Source organism: Bombina bombina, chromosome 2 (assembly GCF_027579735.1).
Source record: "Bombina bombina isolate aBomBom1 chromosome 2, aBomBom1.pri, whole genome shotgun sequence".
Taxonomy (NCBI): Eukaryota; Metazoa; Chordata; class Amphibia; order Anura; family Bombinatoridae; genus Bombina; species Bombina bombina.
This window is the reverse complement of record NC_069500.1, coordinates 1,299,523,866-1,299,545,985: the sequence shown is the minus strand read 5'-3', so window position 1 is coordinate 1,299,545,985 and position 22,120 is coordinate 1,299,523,866.

Here is a 22,120-nt window from a genome sequence, read left to right as displayed (position 1 = left end):
TTGAATCCTACTTTCCGTTGAAGCCCTATGTCACATCTAGCTCATGATCCAATTGGATCTAATCAATGCCAGTCGCTGTTATGATCAGATACGAACCAATCAAACTGTTTTGAGTCTTACCGCAATGAACCAATCGTCAAACAGGGGCGGGACTAAGATCGTCTTATATCCCGCTCTGTCCGGCCGGCGCGTACCCCTCTGAAGAAGCGTTATGTGAAACGCGCGTCAGGGGCACCTGCACGAGGTTATGGAACCTCAATTTTAATAGCTGACTCAGCCTCAATACTTAAATTGCACCATAGTGAATACGTTTATAGACAGTGGCAGTTAATATTTAAACAAGGCCTCCGCTATAGAAGAGACCTTTTTCAGTCTAAGATTAGCAGACTTGTTGTCGATCTTGGGTAATCTGTGTTCAGAATTATATACAGTACTAGTTAATGTTAAACAGGCCTCCGCTATAGAAGAGACCTTTTCTCAGTTCAGCTCAGCACATTTTTCTAAACATAGGCAACCCGTGGGCACACTTATACTTAGCAAGGTTGTATTATAACTTCAGTGACAGTTAAAAGATTAAACAGGCCTCCGCTATAGAAGAGACCTTTTTCTAGTTCAGCTCAGCATATTGTTCCATTGGTGAACGCTGGTATATTGATACTCAGTGTGGTTGAACTATAAGCTCTAAAGACAGCTAATATTTAAACAGGCCTCCGTCATAGAAGAGACCTTTTTCCAGCTAAGCTCAGCATTTGTCTCCATTCGTGGGTTGCCTGCTGATATATCTGTATTCAGCAAGGTTGAATTGAAAAACCGATCTCTATCTTTGCTTCAAAGCAAAGTCAATAATTGACTGTACTAAGGCATACACAAATATTACACTTAATGATAGATATGTGCATTATATATATATAGTGCATTTGAATCTATACTGAAAGGTATATACCGCACTTTAAAAATAACTAATGACTGTGCTGTGACTGTGGCCTTTTTATATCAGTTTAACATTTTTTGCAATACTTGCAATGATTATAACTTAGGAACACAGTAAATCACCAGCTTTACTTTTGACTGCTTGACTAAATATATATACACTGAGTGTACTATAGATCTTTTTTACTTCTCAGCACACAAACCGGTAATTGAATCGGATACCACTCATACTAATGTTGTGCTTTTTTGTATAAATACTTATTAGGTACACCTTACTACCACTGTTAATAACATACTCACTTTCCTACAGGAGTTGATCGTTTATATATATACAAATACTCCAATATCTCCTGTTAAGGAGTGATGTATATTTTATGAGGTGCAATTCAGATTAAATTATATAGTCTGAGTTCCAGCAAGTTTTAAACCGTATGTGTGTGAGTGTGCGTGAGTACTAGTCCAGCCGGACTATTACTTTAATTATTTTTTTCAATAAAGTTATTTTGTGTGAATGAAGCTGTTAATTGCATTCTAAAGTATCGAATTTTGATTACACTTACTTTTTGCCTATTCTGACAGTGGGTTTTAGTATTTAACGAAGTCCAGTAACCAACAGTCTTTCTCTCTGCGCTGCAAAACCTCTCCCTTTTTTTTGCATCTCATTGTACATTTTCATGAAGAGAGTTGCCAAGGGCCAGCATAGCCCCATTTGAGCTATATGACAAGGTAACAGAGTGCATCACAGTCCATGAAGAGAGTTTCCAAGGGCCAGCATAGCCCCATTTGAGCCATATGACAAGGTAACAGAGTGCATCACAGTCCATGAAGAGAGTTGCCAAGGGCCAGCATAGCCCCATTGGAGACATATGACAAGGTAACAGAGTGCATCACAGTCCATGAAGAGAGTTGCCAAGGGCCAGCATAGCCCCATTGGAGCCATATGACAAGGTAACAGAGTGCATCACAGTCCATGAAGAGAGTTGCCAAGGGCCAGCATAGCCCCATTGGAGACATATGACAAGGTAACAGAGTGCAACAGGCACAACAATAATCAGAAAAAAAGGCCAAATGGCAACAATTACAAAAACATCAACATGTGGACGGAGGATTCTTATCTGCGCCCTTGGAGCATCTCCAGATCCTCCACTTACTGGTCATCCCCTTCATCATCCTGTGCATGTCCAGCTACAGATTCAAGCATTGAGTTCCAGCACCTCATCTGATGTAGAGTCATATGCTGAACCTGTAGCTGGGCCTGCATGGTGTTGGCCATCCCTCTCAGGACAGCTGCGTTCCTCAACACGGCCTGCTCTATGCATGCTAGACCTTCGAGCGTGAGCCATGTTGAGTCACAGCCTAAAATAAAGAATAAATAAAATATTAATGATAATTACACAACAGACTAAATAAAAAGCAAAGATACATTGTCGTCATAAAGACAAATAATTCTTTAAATTAATTTGTTGATATTGATTATTTACACACGAAATATGTTATTCAGACAGACCTAAACCATTAAATGGACATTTTAATCCAACATGTTGTCCCCTTTAATTGGTTTTTGATGATCCACTTTTACAGCTTGAGTGTCTAAAATCTTGTTAAAGGATTTACATTGTACTTACATTAGCAATTTTAAGATTTTAGTTATACTGTGGTAGGCACACCTATCCTTAAACATTTTGGCGTTGAGGACAAGCTGTGTAAACATAGCAACCAGACGAAATTACATTCCCACTGGGTTATACAAGAGATAATGTATGAACATTTGGACATAAATATTTGGATCCAAATAGTGGTGATTGGTATATGTAGTGATATCAAATTAAAGGGACAGTAAACCTAAATATTTTAGTTACTGATTCAGATAGAGCATGACATTAAAAAGAATTATTAATTTACTCGTATACTTTAAATGTTTGAATTCTCAAGCTATATTTTAAATGCAAGAATGTAAGTTTATAGGGCAGGCCATTTTTGGTAATCAACTTTGGTTGTCCCTGCTGATTGATGGATACATTTATCCAACAATAAAGAAATGATGTCCATATTTTCTTTTTAATAAAAAAAAAAAATCGGCATTTCTTTGTTTCAATAAAGATAGCAAGAGAATGAAGAATAATTGATGAGTAGTAAATTAAAAATTTGATTAACATTGCATGCTCTATTTGAATCACAATTGAAAAATATTCATTCAGTGTACCTTTAAGTATCTTTTAATGTTGATTTTGAATGATACAGCTGTGCCTGAGAAGGACAATCCAACACCCAGGACAATGAAGGTTGAGACAGGGGGGAGGGATGGGATTGGGTTGTGGAGGGATGGGAATGAGTTGGGGAGGGATGGGCTGCTGCTCTGGGGTAGCCCGTACAGCTGGGGAGTGGTGAGTTGGGGGCTGGGCAGCTGGGGTAGCTGTACGGGCCAAAAGACGGGGAGAGCGGCGAAGGGGGACGAAGGGGCGTTTTTTGGGAGGGATACGACAGGACAAATGGGAAGGGCCGGGAGGGGCAGGGGACTGGGCAGGGGGCTGGGCAGGGGACTGGGCAGGGGGCAGGGCAGGGGGCTGGGCAGGGGACTGGGCAGGGGGATGGGCAGGGGACTGTGCAGGGGGCTGGGCAGGGGGGTGGGCAGGGGACTGGGCAGGGGGCTGGGCAGGGGGATGGGCAGGGGACTGGGCAGGGGGCTGGGCAGGGGACTGGGCAGGGGAGGAACAATGATGACCAGAAGCAGAGGAACCATCTGAAATAAATATAATAAATATATTAACATCTCATACATCATGATATCAAATCAACGCATTTAAACTTGATTATGTTTGCAATATACTTAGAAGTGTGTTTGAATTTCTAAACAATGATGACATGAGGATATGGTATGCATATAGGCACTCAGATGAATATCAATGACTGTCTGTACAATTCTAAAATTATTATAGTGGTTTGGCCTAGAATATGCATGTGACATCATGATGGCATGAATTTCAAATCCAAATATTTAAACAAATCCAAGCATATCTTCATGCTGCCTGATATATAAAGGGGGCAGTAGTGTATTTGAACAGACAAATAATATTCCTTTTTAAAGTGCAAAAGCTGTAGACTTTGAATGTCTTCAATAAAATGATTTCCAATAAAGCAACATGTTGGAAACATGTTAGATATATTCCACATACCATCAGACTTCAAGGGAGTCTCTTCCTCCTCCGTCCCACATGTTAAATCAATCTCTGTTAAACATAGCATGTTGTGTACACGTTAAGATCAGATATTATAACATATGTTACTGTTGCTCAAAGACACACATCAATGTTGCATTAAAGATATACACACCCAAAGTTATGATTTACATCATTTTGATGGAGCATACAAATGACATTAGATTTGTTATTCTCAATGATTCAGATTTTCTATTTATTGTTTGTATGAATTTTAAAATCATAAAAGCATAGTACATTGAACATTTAAGATTTCTCATGTGTGTATCACTTGATGATTGTTGTCAAAAATGAACCTGGAAACAAACATATGCTATACATCTTCTGAATAACAAAGGTGTAGACTAAGAAAGTTTTAATTCTTAATCTTTCAATATTCAAATCAAATTAATATATAATCAGAGGAGTCAATTATATGTTTGTTTCAAATGTTATGCTTCATCAGAATCATGCTCATAATATTGATTACCAATACACCTTCAATGACATATAAATGAGTCAATGGACTTACCAGAAGACCGCAAATGCGGCTCTGTGTCGGTGCTGGATTCCACTGGGCTCCCCACACCAACTCTCTCTATGAATGATATAGATATATATTAGTGAACACATTTGGGATAGCACTAAATCACATCTGTATCGATTTATAAGAATAATCAACTTGAAAATGTGAAGAATAGAGGAGTCATTATAAAAAAAAATGCTTGATTGAATCAAGGGGATTCTGTAAAAAATGATGTATTGAACATATGTTTAATTTCTGACTATATTAGACATCAAACTCATCTCATACGATGCTATTGCATATCTAAATATACCCATTGATCAATGTTCTTAAAAGAATACACACAAACCACATTTTGAATAACAGCTGTTGACAAATATAAACAAAGACATGTGGCACATCGAGCCATTTGTGCAATGTACAGTAATCTTGTTTAGGACACAACACATATTGATCACAATACCAAACAAAATTGATTAGTACAAATATGTAATCATGGTGCTGTTAGAGTATGCTTATATCTATAAAGTAACTCCAACAGTGAATATGTGAATTATATATCAATATTGTCTAATCCAAAGAATGTAAGGATTAATGAATCAATTGTTTATTAAAGGGACACTGATATGATTTATTTCAATCATTGATTTCACTGTTCAAACTGTTCCAAATGATTTAACATTGACTCCTATTATAATTTTAATGTTGCTACATTTTAATCTTAAAGGCAGATAAGCAATATTGGATTCAATAAATATTGTTTGTTGAAGGTATCCACCAATCATCAATAAAAACCCAGGTTGGTCAACCAAAATTGAGCTGCAGATAAACGTACATTCTTGTTTTTAAAATACATTTAGCAATAGAATATTTCACATATGATTATAGTATTATATTTAAATGTTGCTTAATATTGCATGCTCTATCTGAATGACAACATTAATAATTTTAGCTCAGTGTCCCTTTAATATAAAAATATATTGATTTGACAAGGTTGGTGTTAATGAATTCTCTACTCCATATGTTGATGTAATGAATGGGATTGAGCATGCAATTCGAATCTAATATGTTATTTAAGGATATCCTAAGAATTATTTAATTTTCATCTATTAAGGGGACATGAAGCTCTAAATGTGTAATTGTATACTTTTTGAAACTATGTACTACTGTTATCTGAACACATGATTTTAACTTTTGACACAATGCCAATTTATGCATAAAAAAACAGCCGGATAATAGTAATGCATTGTTTAACCTAAACCAAAATCAATATGTTTTTAGAAGAACTAAAACAATAGACTGAACCAATGTAGCTCATAAAATGTTTAAACAAAACAATAAAATCACGTTTACAAATCATTCAATGTAAAATTTAGTTGGCATGTCCCTTAAATGACGTGATCCATTTCAAAAATGGAATCGATATTTTTAAAAACAAATCATATGCAAAAGTGTGTGAATTTTTTCAAAATGTATACAAATAAGATTAAGCAATACACAAGGGAAGAATATAAATTGGACATTCAAATAATCTTACATTAAAATTAATATATCCAGAATAGATGGGATATTTTAAATTTAATAAAAATTCAGAGTAGTCTTACAATGTAATCTTATGTTGTTGTTTTTTTTATTCTTATTTGTAAATATTTTACTAATCCATTTTGGAGATACATATAAATATTGAACAATGTGGATTTAGTATGTAATGTTCTGTCCATGTTTCTAAGACAAATGTCAATTAAAATGAGACATACCATACTGTGACAAGCCCTGGCTTGGGGATCCAGCACCAACATCCAGATCTGTAATATATTAAATGAGGATTGGATATCATTAATACAAATCATGCCATGTTTAAAATCTTGACATTATTAGCAAATCAATTAAAAACTATTAATCTTTTGGTAGTCCCATGAGTTAATTGTTTCCTCAATTAAATTCATGATAAATATATTCTGTACTCTTATTTTCAATCAGTTGTGTTGTTTACTGTAGCTTTAATTATTTTTTTGTGTTATTTCATTCTCATCAATTGATGGGCATATGTTATTTTTTTTTTTGGATTGTGCTATTTTTTTTTATTATGTATAATATTGAAAATAAGAATACTGTATTCTTCACATATATAATAATTCACATTTCATTTTGACCAACATGTATAAAGCAATGCCATGTACAGCAAACCCATGTTAACGTGTATGCGCAATTCTAATTTTCGCGATCATTGCGCAATGATTCCAAGTGGAATTACGCATCCGTCATTTGACCAACATGTATAAAGCAATGCCACTTACAGCAAACCCATGTTAACGTGTATGCGCAATTCTAATTTTCGCGATCATTGTGCAATGATTCCAAGCGGAATTACGCATCCGTCATTTGACCGACATGTATAAAGCAATGCCATTTACAGCAAACCCATGTTAACGTGTATGCGCAATTCTAATTTTCGCGATCATTGCGCAATGATTCCAAGCGGAATTACGCATCCGTCATTTGACCAACATGTATAAAGCAATGCCACTTACAGCAAACCCATGTTAACGTGTATGCACAATTCTAATTTTCGCGATCATTGCACAATGATTCCAAGCGGAATTACGCATCCGTCATTTGACCAACATGTATAAAGCAATGCCACTTAGAGCAAACCCATGTTAACGTGTATGCGCAATTCAATTTTCGCTCTGTGACGCATATTCTGTAGAGCGCAAGAAACATCATTCCTATTTCATGTGTCACTATTCTAAAATCAGATATCTAAACATCATATGTAGTGTATGTTGTGAGATCTGTATAGGTTTAGTATCTGACTATATACACATTTTCTAAAATTCTAATCAAATATTAAGATATTATATGAAGTTGGATAGTTACCTGGTTCAGATTCTCTTTCATCTCCTCCCAGGCCACCGGACAGAGAAGCAGCTGCCCTGGCCCCCGCGTCAGGACTTTCAGATCCCACAGCTGGGAGGGAAGAAGAGGAGGCCGAGGATGGCGAGGATCTAAATCTTTTGGGGACCTGGAGATTGAGGAGCTCGCATAAAGTCACCTCATAAGGGAGTAGGTATAGTTTCCGCAGGGCCTTTCTTTGGCCCCCTCTTTTACGGGCTTGTACCCAGTCCCTTATGAGGTTGACTTTTTTTTGTCAAGCGCAACCTCATATCTCCGAATCTCCTCATGATTTGATCCTGGCTCCTCTGGACGTCACACACCAATTTAACCGCATTGGTGATAGACTCCCAGAGAGTCTTCTTAACAGGCGCATCTGTCGACCTCCTCTTGTTCCCAAACAGCTGGGGATAAAAGTCCTTGATGGCGTGGACCAGTGTAGCGCTCTCCTGCTTGGTGAACCTGGGAGATGACATGCCTGCTGGGTTGTCCAATAAATATATTATAATAATATAAACTGCCTGCAGGCATTAGAGAACTGACAAAGATGGCAACGTGTAATGGACTTTTATATGGTGAAGTAAACATGAGATGCACCATGGGACAAGTTATCTTTACATCTGATTGGATAAAAGTTTGAAATATTGTTAGAATGTCTGTGAGACCATCCTGACTCAAGTTGTGTTTGTGTGATGAACTCTGATTGGCCGTTCCTTAATGTTTCATATCTTAGTAACTTCCTTACACATACCTCCTGGTGGTGCTGTTACTTCATTTTTCATGAAGACTTATTTGTAACTCATGGGCCTGTCATGCGGATATGTGTGACACAGATTTAATATCCGTGATCCGTTAAATATTAATGTTTACATTATCTTTAAAATCTAATACTGTCACATTATTAAATGTTGTATACATTTTTTGGTTTAATAACGGTCTGTTTCTTTAATACAAATACACATTTAATATTGTATGTCTTTATTGTTCATAAAATCAATTTGTTGACTTATTGTGAAGTATTGACATTGCTCTATTAAATGTATTTCATAATGCACATTGATTGTGTGCTATTGCATGACATTAGACTCTAATGTTTAAAGATGCAAATCTGGTGTTTCAAGATCCGTTTCCCACGCAACATTTCTGAATGTTCAAATTCAGGTTATAATGTCAGTAACTTGGATAATCTGTTTATAGATGTTAAACTACAGGTTTGTTTGTTATTAGTAAATAAACTTCGAGCTTGTATTTGTCTGAACTGCTCATATATGTTATTGTTCAATGGCGTCTTTATTTTTAAATAGACATTACAAACAAATAATTGTATCAAATGATCTGTAGAGATAGAAAATTGTTTAGACTTTAAAATGTAACTCAATTTATCTTAGTATTTAGATATCCTCAACAGAAGAAATTTAAATGCACATAGTTGAGCCAATCACATAAGGCATCTCTGTGCATCCACCAATCTTCATCTACTGAGCCTATCTCAATATGCTTTTCAAGCAAAGTATGTCAAGATAAGAAGAGAAGTAAATACACTCTTTAAATCTCTTAAAGGGACACTGTCCAAACAAATTTAGCGTTCGTGATTCAGATTGAGCATGAAATGTTAAGCAACTTTATAATTTAATCCGATTCTCAAATGTTAAGAATTATCTTGTTATCTTTCTATTCAAATCAATAATGATATTTTAGATTACAGACAATGTTTGCAAAAAACCTGGGTTGTCCTTGATGATTGTTGGATAAATTAATCCAACCAAAAAAAACAAGTTCTGTCCAGAGTACTGAAGCAAATAAATGATCAATTTAATGCCTTATTTTTAAAGTAATGATAGCAACATCACGAGGAACATTGATAATATGAGACAATTTATAAAGTTGCTTAAAATAGAATACTCATTCAGAATGTATAAATCATTAATTTTTTAACTGTCTCCCTTTAAGTATATTTTGAGTTCATGTCCCTTTAAAGAGACATTTCACAATAATGCTTGAAAAATCATAAACCTAGGCACCTTCCTTTTGCTAAATTAGTATAACATATGAGTAAAGCATATTTAGATTAACTTCTGGATTGTTTTACACACTGACTGAAATATATATTGTAATGGATGTATTTCGCAGTCTTCAGCTTAGAGGGACATTAAGCTATATGTTATTTATGCATTTTGGATAAGATTATAATATTTGAACAACTTAATATGTTTTGGTATTCAATCATTAGATTGTAATTATATATATTCTTGGATTAAATACATATCTACATAGGCTATTTTGATGCTGATTGTTGGTTGCACATAGATGCCTTATGTAATTGAGTAAGATATGTGCATTGATGTATATTTTTCGAAGTATATTTAAAGACTGAATTTAATTCTATAGTACTTTCTAAATATGTTTAAATTCTGTTATGATTTTTTAAAAATCAATACACAATATACTTTGTGAATGTCCCTTTAAGGACCAAAACATTCGGAATGTTGATTTAACATTGTCGAAAGAAACTAAAGGGGAATGAAAATTATATATAGATATGTGATGTCTAACCCAAGAGGTAAGATTTTAAAAAACTACATAATATTAATAACTATAGTTAAATGTCCCTTTAAATGACTCCACTAGAAAATAAAATCTATTAACATGGCATCCAATAACTAGCTTGTGAAAAATATGAAGTTAAATGACCTACCATTTATAAATGTAAATATTTATAAATTTACTAAAATAATGTTTTGACATACCTAAGGAAGATCTTATAAAATTAATTTTACATTCAACAACACTGTCACTTTAATGCAAGTGAACCACTTCCCCTTCTTAAAAGTGAAATTAAAAAATTTAGCTCAAATTCTGACTACATATCCGAAATTATTTTAACATCTAAGAATTTCAAAAGAAAAGCATCGATGGATCTCACTCCACAATTAATTTAAAAAAGATAGTTTAATTTAATATTCTCTGAATCAGTAGATTTTCAAAAAATTAATGCATAATTTGATTTTATGCATGTGCTTGTCAAATAGACAACTACCAGTCATGGGAGTCAAATTGTTTTTTATTGACAGATTATATGGATATTTATTATAATCTGTTCAAAAGAGTGTATTTAATAATAAAATGTTGATTATTACCATTTAAAAATAAAAGTTTTTTAAACAAAAAACAAAAACAAAAAAATATTCCTGGAAGTCATCAGATGACAATCTGAAATTAAAAAACAAAATTTTACAAAGTTAATACACACGTTGTCAAATATTCATAAAATACATTTACAATCATCTTGTGTCTATGCTCTAACTTTGTGCAACATTTTATCAAGATATTTATGATTTAAATTTAAAAATAAATAAAATAAACATACACCATTATATTGTGTAATAAAAATTAAATTTAAATATCAGAATTTCAAATTATACATAATAATGTATATCACATTTCAATAATAAATATATATGTATGCTGAACATAAATGTAATATTTCATATCCATTCAAATACCTCTATATCGACTATAATATGTATTCCTTTTTCTGATTGTGATACCTAAATATCTAATTATGAACTAAATATGACTAATGTATGTAAGCTACTAATATTCGACATTCTTCCTGTGATTCTTAACTAGCATGCATTGGTAAACCAACCTGGATAATGCATGGTCTTTGAAAGTCAATTCAGGGGTAAACAGTTGATCTTCAATAGGTGTCTTATTCATCATTTCATAAAATAGAGGACTGAAATACCATCTAAAAAAGTAAAATCATCTAAGTGTCTGATTGTGATACCTAAATATCTAATTATGAACTAAATATGACTAATGTATGTAAGGTACTAATATTCAACATTCTTCCTGTGATTCTTAACTAGCATGCATTGGTACACCAACCTGGATAATGCATGGTCTTTGAAAGTCAATTCAGGGGTAAACAGTTGATCTTCAATAGGTGTCTTATTCATCATTTCAAAAATAGAGGACTGTGAAATACCATCTAAAAATTTGAAAATAATCTAAGTGTCTCCAATAGGATGCCTCCACAGCCTTATTATATCAAATAGTTGGCACTTACCATGTGAACATGTCTTTGTATGGTTTTCAAGGTCAGCAGATTTGAAAGATAATGCCAGACATGATCCCATTGGTATTCTTCAATTTCAATCTTGTATTTTTCCACTGTCAGTCTGGGAATTCTTCACTGTCATTCTTCAAATTCTTCCCTTTCAGTCTTTACATGAAGTCATCTCCCTAATGGCATACAATTTTTTTTAAAATTACTAATACAAGTGTGTGAATCAGTTCTGTACCCCTCTTCCACCCCCCATTTCTGAATATATTTCTGTCACTAGCTTACTAAGCATGTGTAGCATCTTGTGTTATGTTCTATCAAGTGTGAAGATGAGTCATATTGAGCAGAACGAACCTCTAATGTGTGACATTGAACCATAGTCATGCTAGAGGATAGTTATGCTAGAGGATCCCTTTCTGAGTATTTACATTTTAAGTAATGTGTAAATTAAATACTAGTTTAGAAAATGTATGCCATATGATGTATTTGTGTACAATTCATGCAGCAACAGTCCATACATTTATACTTACCAGCTGATGTCCTCTTTAAAAACCAGGTGGCAAAGACTCGCTACAGGACCCAATGACCAGAGCATCACCTATATTAAGAAATCAAACACATTTTTAGCATTTGATGAACAATCCTAACATGTTTGCACTATTCTCTACTTGTCATTTCCCTAGCGTTCACATCTATTGACAATACTCCAGTCTAACTTCTATTATTTACCGTCTAAAGTGGCGGCTGATGATGTCTGCTCTGACATTGAGCCCCTCGTCCCGGAATGGCCCCTCTAGAACAGGATCATCCTCCTCATCTCTGAGGAGGTTTCGGTGCGCCTGGACGCCCTGCAGCATCCCAGCCCGCTGTGCAATATTATGCAGGACACTACAGGCTATAACGATCTTAGCCACCTTCTTTGGGTTGTACTGGAGGGCTCCTCCCGACCTGTCCAGGCACCTGAACCTCATCTTCAGGAGCCCGAACATTCGTTCAACCACCGCCCTGGTTCTCTTATGAGCCCTATTGTAGCGCTCCTCAGACACATCAGTCGGGCTACGCAAGGGGGTAATAAGCCAAGGCCGGCTCATGTACCCAGAATCACCTATAAATGATGAACAGAACATAATTCAAACTGAATCATCAAAATAGTATTGTGAGTCCAATAAAAGTTTTTGTACACCATAATCCACTAACAAATGTTTATTTTTTAAAAGAATAATCTAGTTCAATCTTATTCTCTATCTTCCCATTTCATCTAAGACATGCTACATATGCGTATTTCTCCTAAACCAGACCTTGTGTAAAATGGCAACTAAATGGTTACATTGCATTCTCTATCTGAGCATTTAAGGTAAGACATGCTACATATCTGCATTGAACTAAAACTAGACATTAGCGGAAAGAGACAATGACATGGTTAAATTGCATTAGCTAATTATCTTCCCATTTCAGCTAAGACATGCTACATATGCGTATTTCTCCTAAACCAGACCTTGTGTAAAATGGCAACTAAATGTTTACATTGCATTCTCTATCTGAGCATTTAAGGTAAGACATGCTACATATCTGCATTGAACTAAAACTAGACATTAGCGGAAAGAGACAATGACATGGTTAAATTGCATTAGCTAATATCTTCCCATTTCAGCTAAGACATGCTACATATGCGTATTTCTCCTAAACCAGACCTTGTGTAAAATGGCAACTAAATGGTTACATTGCATTCTCTATCTGAGCATTTAAGGTAAGACATGCTACATATCTGCATTGAACTAAAACTAGACATTTGCTTGAAAAAAAATAAATGGTTAAATTGCATCCTATAGCTGAACATTACGCTAACATTTTAAAACTACAGTGGCAATTGTCAAACTAATTAACCATGTTGTGCACAAATACTCACCAACGAGATACCTAGGGGGCATTTGTCTTTCCTCAAACGGTCTCCACAGGGACGACTGAGCGAGGATGCGGGCATCATGACAAGCTCCTCCAAAATTCGCACACACATGCATAATCCTCATCTGTGCGTCACAAACATACTGCACGTTGAGGGTATGAAAATGTTTGTGATTTCTGAAGGGCAAGTCATCAATTGGAGCACGCAGCGCAATGTGGGTACAATCTATGGCTCCCAAGACATTGGGCAATTGAGCAATATCAAAGAATTCCCGCTTCAGGTGCCTCCAATCACCATCATTTTGTGGGAATCCTATGTATTGCTTACTGATACATACCATGGCGTCCAGAAAGTTATCAAACACCACAGAGAATGTACCTTGAGCCAGGCCATGCATGTACATTTCTCCGGATTGAAAACTCCCGGAGGCCAGGACGTATAGACAACTTAGCATCTTACTCATGGCGGGAACAGCAGTCCTTATTCTTATATGTGGCTCCAAATGAGGTTTAAGAAGATCGTAAAGGCCAATGAGCTGTTCGCGATTGAGCCGATACTTATCATAAACCTCAAAGTCGCTCATGTTTTCCAAGGTGGGTCTCACCCTGTAGACACGAGGACCTCGAACCAGATGACCCCTTCGTCTCAGTCTGAGCCACCGAGGCTGCCTGATTCGATCAACAGCAAGTTCGCCAATAGCAGCACCAGCAGTGTCTACCATGTCATCGTCATCCATCTTTCAAAACAGCGTAACAAGGTATGCACTTGATCTGATGTGGATCACAAGTGATGCATTGGCCATGTTGTTTGGGGGATTTATAGTACAATTAGTCCAATGGTAGTGAGTTTGTAATGATTGCTGATTGTATTCACTTGTTTGTATGTGAGCGGCGCGAATGCTTTCACAGTGGGCGTTTTTTTGTTGTTTGCTGAAATGTTTTTTTCCCCAAATGAATCTCAAATGTGAAAGTGTCAAATACCCACACATACAGTGCATGTTTTAATGTTTGATCATATGCGTAATCAATATTTATTAAACGCGATCTTATAGTAACAAGCACACGTTCCAGGCTAACATGAATGAAAGTGCATAGTTGTGTATAATGTGCATCGAATGTGATCGATCAATGTTGCTGCAACATTGTTTGAAAACGATAAAGTAACATCTGCCATCTGTAGTATTGTATATATAAGTGATTGCTGAGCTGTCAATATTGTATGCGTCCCTTTAAAATCGCAATAATAATTCAGAACTTCCCATCTGCCATCTGTAGTATTGTATATATAAGTGATTGCCGAGCTGTCAATATTGTATGCGTCCCTTTAAAATTGCAATAATAATTCAGAACTTCCCGTCTGCCATCTGTAGTATTGTATATATAAGTGATTGCCGAGCTGTCAATATTGTATGCGTCCCTTTAAAATCGCAATAATAATTCAGAACTTCCCGTCTGCCATTTGTAGTATTGTATATATAAGTGATTGCCGAGATGTCAATATTGTATGCGTCCCTTTAAAATCGCACTAATGCTGAATAACTTCCGGCTGCCATCTGTAGTATTGTATATATAAGTGATTGCCGAGCTGTCAATATTGTATGGCGTCCCATTCAAATCTCAATAATACTGAATACTTCTGGCTGTCATCTGTAGTATTGTATATATAAGTGATTGCCGAGCTGTCATATTGTATGCGTCCCATTCAAATCGCACTAATACTGAAGAACTTCCGGCTGTCATCTGTAGTATTCTATATATAAGTGATTGCCGAGCTGTCAATATTGTATGCGTCCCATTCAAATGGCACTAATACTGAATAACTTCCGGCTGTCATCTGTAGTATCATATATATAAGTGATTTGCGATCTGACAATATTTCTTAATTGTCCCATTCAAATCGCCCTAATAATGCTGTTCCAAACTGTTATTTACGTATATGTTGTATTGTAGTATTGAGTGTTAAAGTTCAGAAAGGGGCGGTACAGTCGTGAATCTGTAATGTGTTGGTTGAATCTTCTAATGACATCATCATATTATTAACCTGCCTATGTAGTTCTGAATCCTCATTGTGTTGTTGTATTGTGCTACATTGTTATTGTGTGCTGAATAAAATCTATATGTGTGCTTTGTGGTTGCGTGATGGGTGATGCGTGTTATATACATGTACGTATATATTGTGATTGTGTCCCACATATGCTGACTTCTATATAGCGGTCTGGCATTGTTGTTCCTTCCCATAAAGTGACATCTGTAATCTTGTGTAATGATGTTCTTCTTGTACGTAATTCCTAATGGTTTATTGTGATGGAATCATGATGTTAAAAGTACAGTAAAATCCATATGTTCTGTTTTGTGATTCCTAGAGAGAATGTAATGTGTTTTCCCCCATCATTTGAATGCACATGTATGAGTGAATGCTAAAAAGTAATGTATGTGCATCCATGACTGATCAGTGTGTTAAGCCTATGTAGATATGCAGTTGCTGCAAGCATATGAGTTGAATAAATGAAATGCAATAATAAAGGTAAATGAGAGGTGTTTCCCATTGTGTACTGTTTGTGAATCCTGAAAAGTTTAAATCATTTTGGTGTCCGTTTAAATGTGATTTTTTTGATAAAAAAGTTTGTTACTAGTGATGTTGATTTGTAGTTGATGTAATATAAAAGTATGAAACAATTTAATGCTGTAGTGAATATTCAATAAGTACAATCCATAAGTCCACCATAGGGAAATAGTAATTTCTTGATCTATTTATCATAGCTGGGTGTAACGCAGAAAAGCATGTATTTTTTTCCTATTTCTAGCGCTGGTATTTGGAGTTTTTTTGTCTACGCTATTTGCGTGCGTTAGGGAAATCTGTCTGTCGCGTGCACGAGCACGTCTTCCCCATAGAAGTCAATGGAGGCTAAAAATTTTGGACACATTTTTTTCAAAGACTGGTTTTCCTCGTAAAGTGAGTGACGTCATGAGCTTGTGTGAAAAAGTAACTAAATCGTGTTCATTTTGTAATAAATAACTTTTTTGTGTATGTAATGTGGTGTATATTTTTTGTATGCATCGATGAGTGTATGTTTGTGATAATCTTATTAGTTAGATGTAGCTATATGAGGGTCTTTTTCCGCGCCTGTGTCAATGTAAGTCAATGGGAAAATGGATTTGTGTTGTTTTTTTTTCTAACACCCCGAGATCTCGCAACTTTGATCCTTTGTATTTTGAAGAAAAATTATTAAATCTGAAAAATAAATATAGTGTAGTGTTTGTATGAGTGTAAGTGTACTTTGTGTAATATTTGTTTTGTGATTCGTGGATGTTTATTTTGTCGGTAGATGTTAACTACTGGGTTTGAGCTGTCGGTAGAGATTTGTGCGTTGGGGGATTTTTGAGTGTCGGTAACTGAACTCTAAATACTGGAGTCCGTAAAAAAACAAGCGTTAGGAGCCTCTAACGCTGGTTTTGACGGCTAACGCCAAACTCTAAATCTAGGCCTTAGTCTTCAGTAGAAAAAGTTGGGAATTTGTTTATGTGCAAACCCCTTGGTATTAATCCAAGTTCATTATATTTATTGAGATTCAAAATGTCCCATTTTAATCTGTTGTCTTTAATGAGCAGCTGCTCCATGTCTTCAAACAGGGCAGTCAGGATAAACATTCTGTGGTCGGTAGTAAAAATTGCCTCAATTTCTACAGAATGTTCATCTCTTTCTGAGGCAGTCTGCCATTATGAAGTTTTAGATTTTTTACCAGTTTATACACATTTTTTTATACAAATTGCTCCCTCCCTTCCTCCCCCTTTGGTCACTGGGCTAATCACAAGCCTCCCGCATTCCCTCCCATACTTCCCACCAGCGCCAACAGAGATCTGTAACGATCTGTCAATCTGCCTTCATATGGCAAAGGAGCGCTGATTGTGCTCTGTTACCTTACGAAGGCAGATGGTGAAAGCTTACAAGCAGCAAGTCTCGGTTGTCACTTGACAACCAGGACTGGTTAGGCTCCCAGCATATTGGACATAGATCTACAGTATGCTGTAAAATGGGCTATGTATACCACATGACATAGATCTACGTCTAAATGGGTATCAAATATGTGATAACAAATAATGGAATGAAATATATTTATCCAATTACCTTTTTCATAGTAACACTTTCGTTATCTTATTATCTTATTGGATTCTTCATTTTCAAAGCAATGATCCCATTTAAAGTTTGATTATTCTCATAGCAATACCCGATACAGAAAACCATTTGCCCCATGTTTATGAAACTCCTTAAAATGTTAAGAAAGATGATGGCACTAACAGCTATGTTTAATATTCCCCAAATGTCCTCTATTTTTTCCCTACTGTTTTAAACAAGGACATAGGGGTAGATTTATTATACTGCATTCTACGGCAATCATTTCAGGCACGTCTGAAATGGAAGTTATTAAGCAACGGTTGTAAGACCACTGCTCCTTAACTTCTTTGACACCTAAAAGGTATGATGTTGGCATTTAGTGAGGTTGAGCGGACCTGTGATAAATCTACCCCATTGTATCAGATAAACTACAACCTTGTCCATACATCTGAAAGTTTGTTTAATCTTAAATTCATTACCTATATGTGTGGATACTACAGATTTAGGAGCCGATTTATCATCTGTCAGACGGAAATGATACGCTGCAGCGATCATGTCCATCCGGCATCGCTAAATACGCTGTCGGCAGTTCTGGCTTGTGCAATGCCGCCCCCTGCAGATTTGCGGCCAATCGTCCGCTAGCAGGGGGTGTCAATCAACTGATCGTATCTGATCGGGTTGATGGCTGTCCGCCGCTCAGAGCAGTCAGACGAGTTAAGGAGCAGCAGTCTTAAGATCGCTGCTTCTTAACTTCTGTTTCCGATGAGCCTAAAGGCTCGCGCAGAAACAAGGGGGACAGGGGCCATTCGGCCCTTGTTAAATTGGCCCCTTAGTCTTATTATTGTAGGTGCAAGCTTTACATTTATACAAAAAAACATGTAATTTCCTCTTGCTCAAATAAGTGTACACGTGTATTTATGTGTTCATATGTGTATACATGTATTTATGTGTGCACTTACATATTTACACATATAAATACATAAATACACAATGTATGCACATATATACACATGCATATATATGTGTATAAAACATTTTGAAATATATCATATCCTTTTTTTAACCCTTTTAAAACCTTTTTATTAATATTTAAATTATATATTTGTATTAAAGTGTATTTATTTGTGTTTACTTCAGGTTTCACTTGAACGCAAACTATAACTTTCAACTTGTAATACCAGTGCAAATTATCATGGTAGCGATATTCATTGAAAGTACAGGCTACGCTTGCGTGAAGATGGGCATGTTAACCCTTTTCTGGATAAAATGCTTTACCACTGACATAGGGGCCGAATTATCATTGTGCGAGCGGACATGATCCGATATTGCGGATCATGTCCGCTACACATCGATAAATGCTGACAGCATATGCTCTCTGCATTTATCATTGCACCAGCAGTTCTTGTGAACTGCTGGTGTAATGCCGCCCCCTGCAGATTTGCAACCAATTGGCCGCTAGCAGGTGATTTCTGGCAATGTCTGTCTGCTGTCTCAGAGCAGGCGGACAGGTTATGGAGCAGCGGTCTTTAGACCGCTGCTTCATAACTTGTGTTTCCGGTGAGTCTGAAACACGGGGCATCAAGCGACATTCGAAGCTTGATAAATATGCCCTGTAATATTAAAGTGCCAATCTAATGATAGCGTGGTCAAGTGAAACTGGTTATTGCGCAATATCATTAGCTGACAACTTGTAACCTAGCCCTTTGTATGGGCTCTCCCATAAAAAAAAAACCCCACTACAAAATAACAAAATTTGAATTGTTTTATTCTTTTAATACATCAATAAATACAGTGGATATAAGTCTACACACCCTTATGAAATTGTAGGTTTTCGAAATGTAAAGACAGAAATAAAACCAATGTAAATATCAGAATTTTTCCATCTATACAATGGAGTTGCTACAGGGGGGTGAGGGGGGCAATTGCCCCCTCAATTAATTACCCCCGTGTGCCACCCTCCCACCACCAGGCCCACCTTTTGGTGCACAGCGATTGGGAGCAATAAAGCAGGGTATAGGTGTCAGGCTTTTTGTGGAGTCAGTCCAAGTTAAACTGTTAAAAAGCTGTCACATTATTTAACAAGGCACTGGCAGCCTACATAACCCTCGCTCCTAAGTTATGTGCAGTGCGACTCGCAGGTCAAGTGAACCAGTAAATAATACTGCTTCAGTTACCATTAGTTTCTAAGGGGGTGTGTGCAACATCCTAGTTCCTTATGTGCAGCAAATTTGTACTGAAAATGAGTGTCTCCTACTGTCTCAGTGCTGCTGACCGGGAAATAAAGCTCCTGCTTTTGCTTATTTCCCCTCCCCTCCTTGGGCCAGTATGCACTGCTGGTAGTGGGTACTATCACTATCATTCTCCCTGCCATTTTCTATCAAGTTCCTTCCTCCATAGAACCCCACAAGAACAGACAGGACTGGAGGGGTTAATGACAGCAACAGAGGACAGTGCAGCCAGGTGTTGCTAGGCAGATTTGGTGGGTAAAGGGAGGAGGTGTTAGGGAGCAGTTACGTGGGTGGGGCCAGCCGAAGCTGTGATTAGTTTTAGTTAAGCAGGAAAGAAGCTACTACTAGAATGGCTGAGGTACAGGCATTGCTGGCCCAGATTCAGGGCCTGGATGAAAGGAATGGGCTCATCTGGGTTCAGCAAAGGCTGGTAGATCGAGCAGAGTGGGACAGCAGTGCTGGAGGTGGAACGGCTACGGGAAAGCCTGCATGATCTGCAGGACAGGTGGAGGTTTACGGTCGGCTGGTGTGCCAGTCTAGGCCACCAGTGCGGCTTAGCCCCTCAATCCGGACCAGGAGGTGGACGGAGAGCCGGCGGAGGAGGAACCCAGGGGCAGATGGTGCAAGGAGTGGTCAGGCAGCCAGAGGGAGGAAGTGGAGTGCCGGTGGCCTAGGGTTGTCTCCCGCGAGGGAGAAGGAGGCAAGTAGAGGGCGGCAAAAGAGGAAGGCTGTCAGGAGCGGTGATGTCATCGATGGGACGTCGCGGAGTGAGAGCAACAGGGATCAGGAGGCCGCATGGCAGAGCAAAGAACAGGAGGCGTTGGAGCTGAGGAGAGGTGTCAGGAGTGGTGAGAGGGGAATGGAGGGGGTGTCGTTAGACACATTGGGCCAGTGGGCGGAATGGGAGGTACAGGAGGAGGAGCAAGTTGGGGGCAATGTGGCAGAGAGGAAGCGAGGTGGGAGCATTAGCAGGGGTGGGGTAGGTAGTGAATGGGAGGTGCAGGGGAGTACAGGAGGTGACCGGGAAGGCTGTGGGGTGAGCAGGGCCACTTTGGGAGTTGTTCTGGAGAAAATGGTGCAGGGGGTTAGGCAGGAAGGGGCGAGGGGTGGAGAGCAAGGATGAGGGGCTGTGGGGTTCAAAGAGGTGGGGGGCAGTTGAGTCAGACAGTAGCTGGAGGAGGGGGGTATTGAGGGGGGGTATGCTGGGATGCAAGGGAGAGACATGTCTTGTATTTTATTTTCAGAACCGGAGGAAGTGTACGGAATCCCTGAAGGTCAGCAGAGGTTGCCACTGGAGCATTCTACGCAACAAGATCTGGAGGAGGATGTGCTGTGGGTCAAGGAGACCTACAGCGACTTTGTAGGGGAGGAGCCTACAGTGGAGTGTGCAACGGAGCAGGAGAATATGGCTCAGGTAGGAGATTTGGCTGCGGTTATGCAGCTGCTTCGTTTCCTAGTGCCTGAAAAAGGGGGGATAGGGGGGTAGAGGTGTTAGGGGAGTAAGGGAAGGGAGGATGAGAGGAGGGGGCAGATGGGGTGCTAGTCTTATCACTTCTCCTTCCCAGAGGGTTTCTCATGTTTCAGAAAGGCAAGTTAGCAGAGACAGGAGCAAGTCCAGGTCATCATAGCTTAGGGACTGTTCCCGGACACCTCAGAGGCGCTGCAGGGAGCCGGAGGGGTACAGGTCACCTACATGGGGTAGACTGGAGCATTCAGCGCAGGACAGATAGAGAAGGGATATTTCGCAGGCACGCAGTGTGAGCGGGCAGTGTAGGACAGAGTTGCTGGAGACGATGCCCACAGGTGAGAAGGTGGGGGCCCCTGTAGGGGAGGGGGTGTGTTTGGGAAATGAGGGAATGCATGGCATGGTGTTGAGAGGATCGAAGGAGCTGGTTTGTGACATTGGAAGATAAGGAGGTAAGTGTGGCACTGTGGAGCAGTGCAGTGGGGGCCGCGGGGGCATGGGTCCTGGGGGTCGGTAGTGCAGGTTACGGCCAGTGGGGGGGGCTTGTATTATGGTACTGCCAACTGTGGTCAGCAGGCAGGTGCCAGCCTGCGTGGGGATAGTAGGGGAGAAAGGGACGTCAGTGGTAACACCGTCGGGGGAAGTCTAAAGGTTGCAGATCAGGCGTTATTTATGCTCGGTTGGCCCGTTGGGGATTCATCTGAGCAAGGAGGTCAAAGAAAAGATTTGGAAGCAGGAGTTTGTGGAATTGTTTTCCTTGCTCCCGCTGGACCATTTTATAGAGGCTTCTTCTGGTG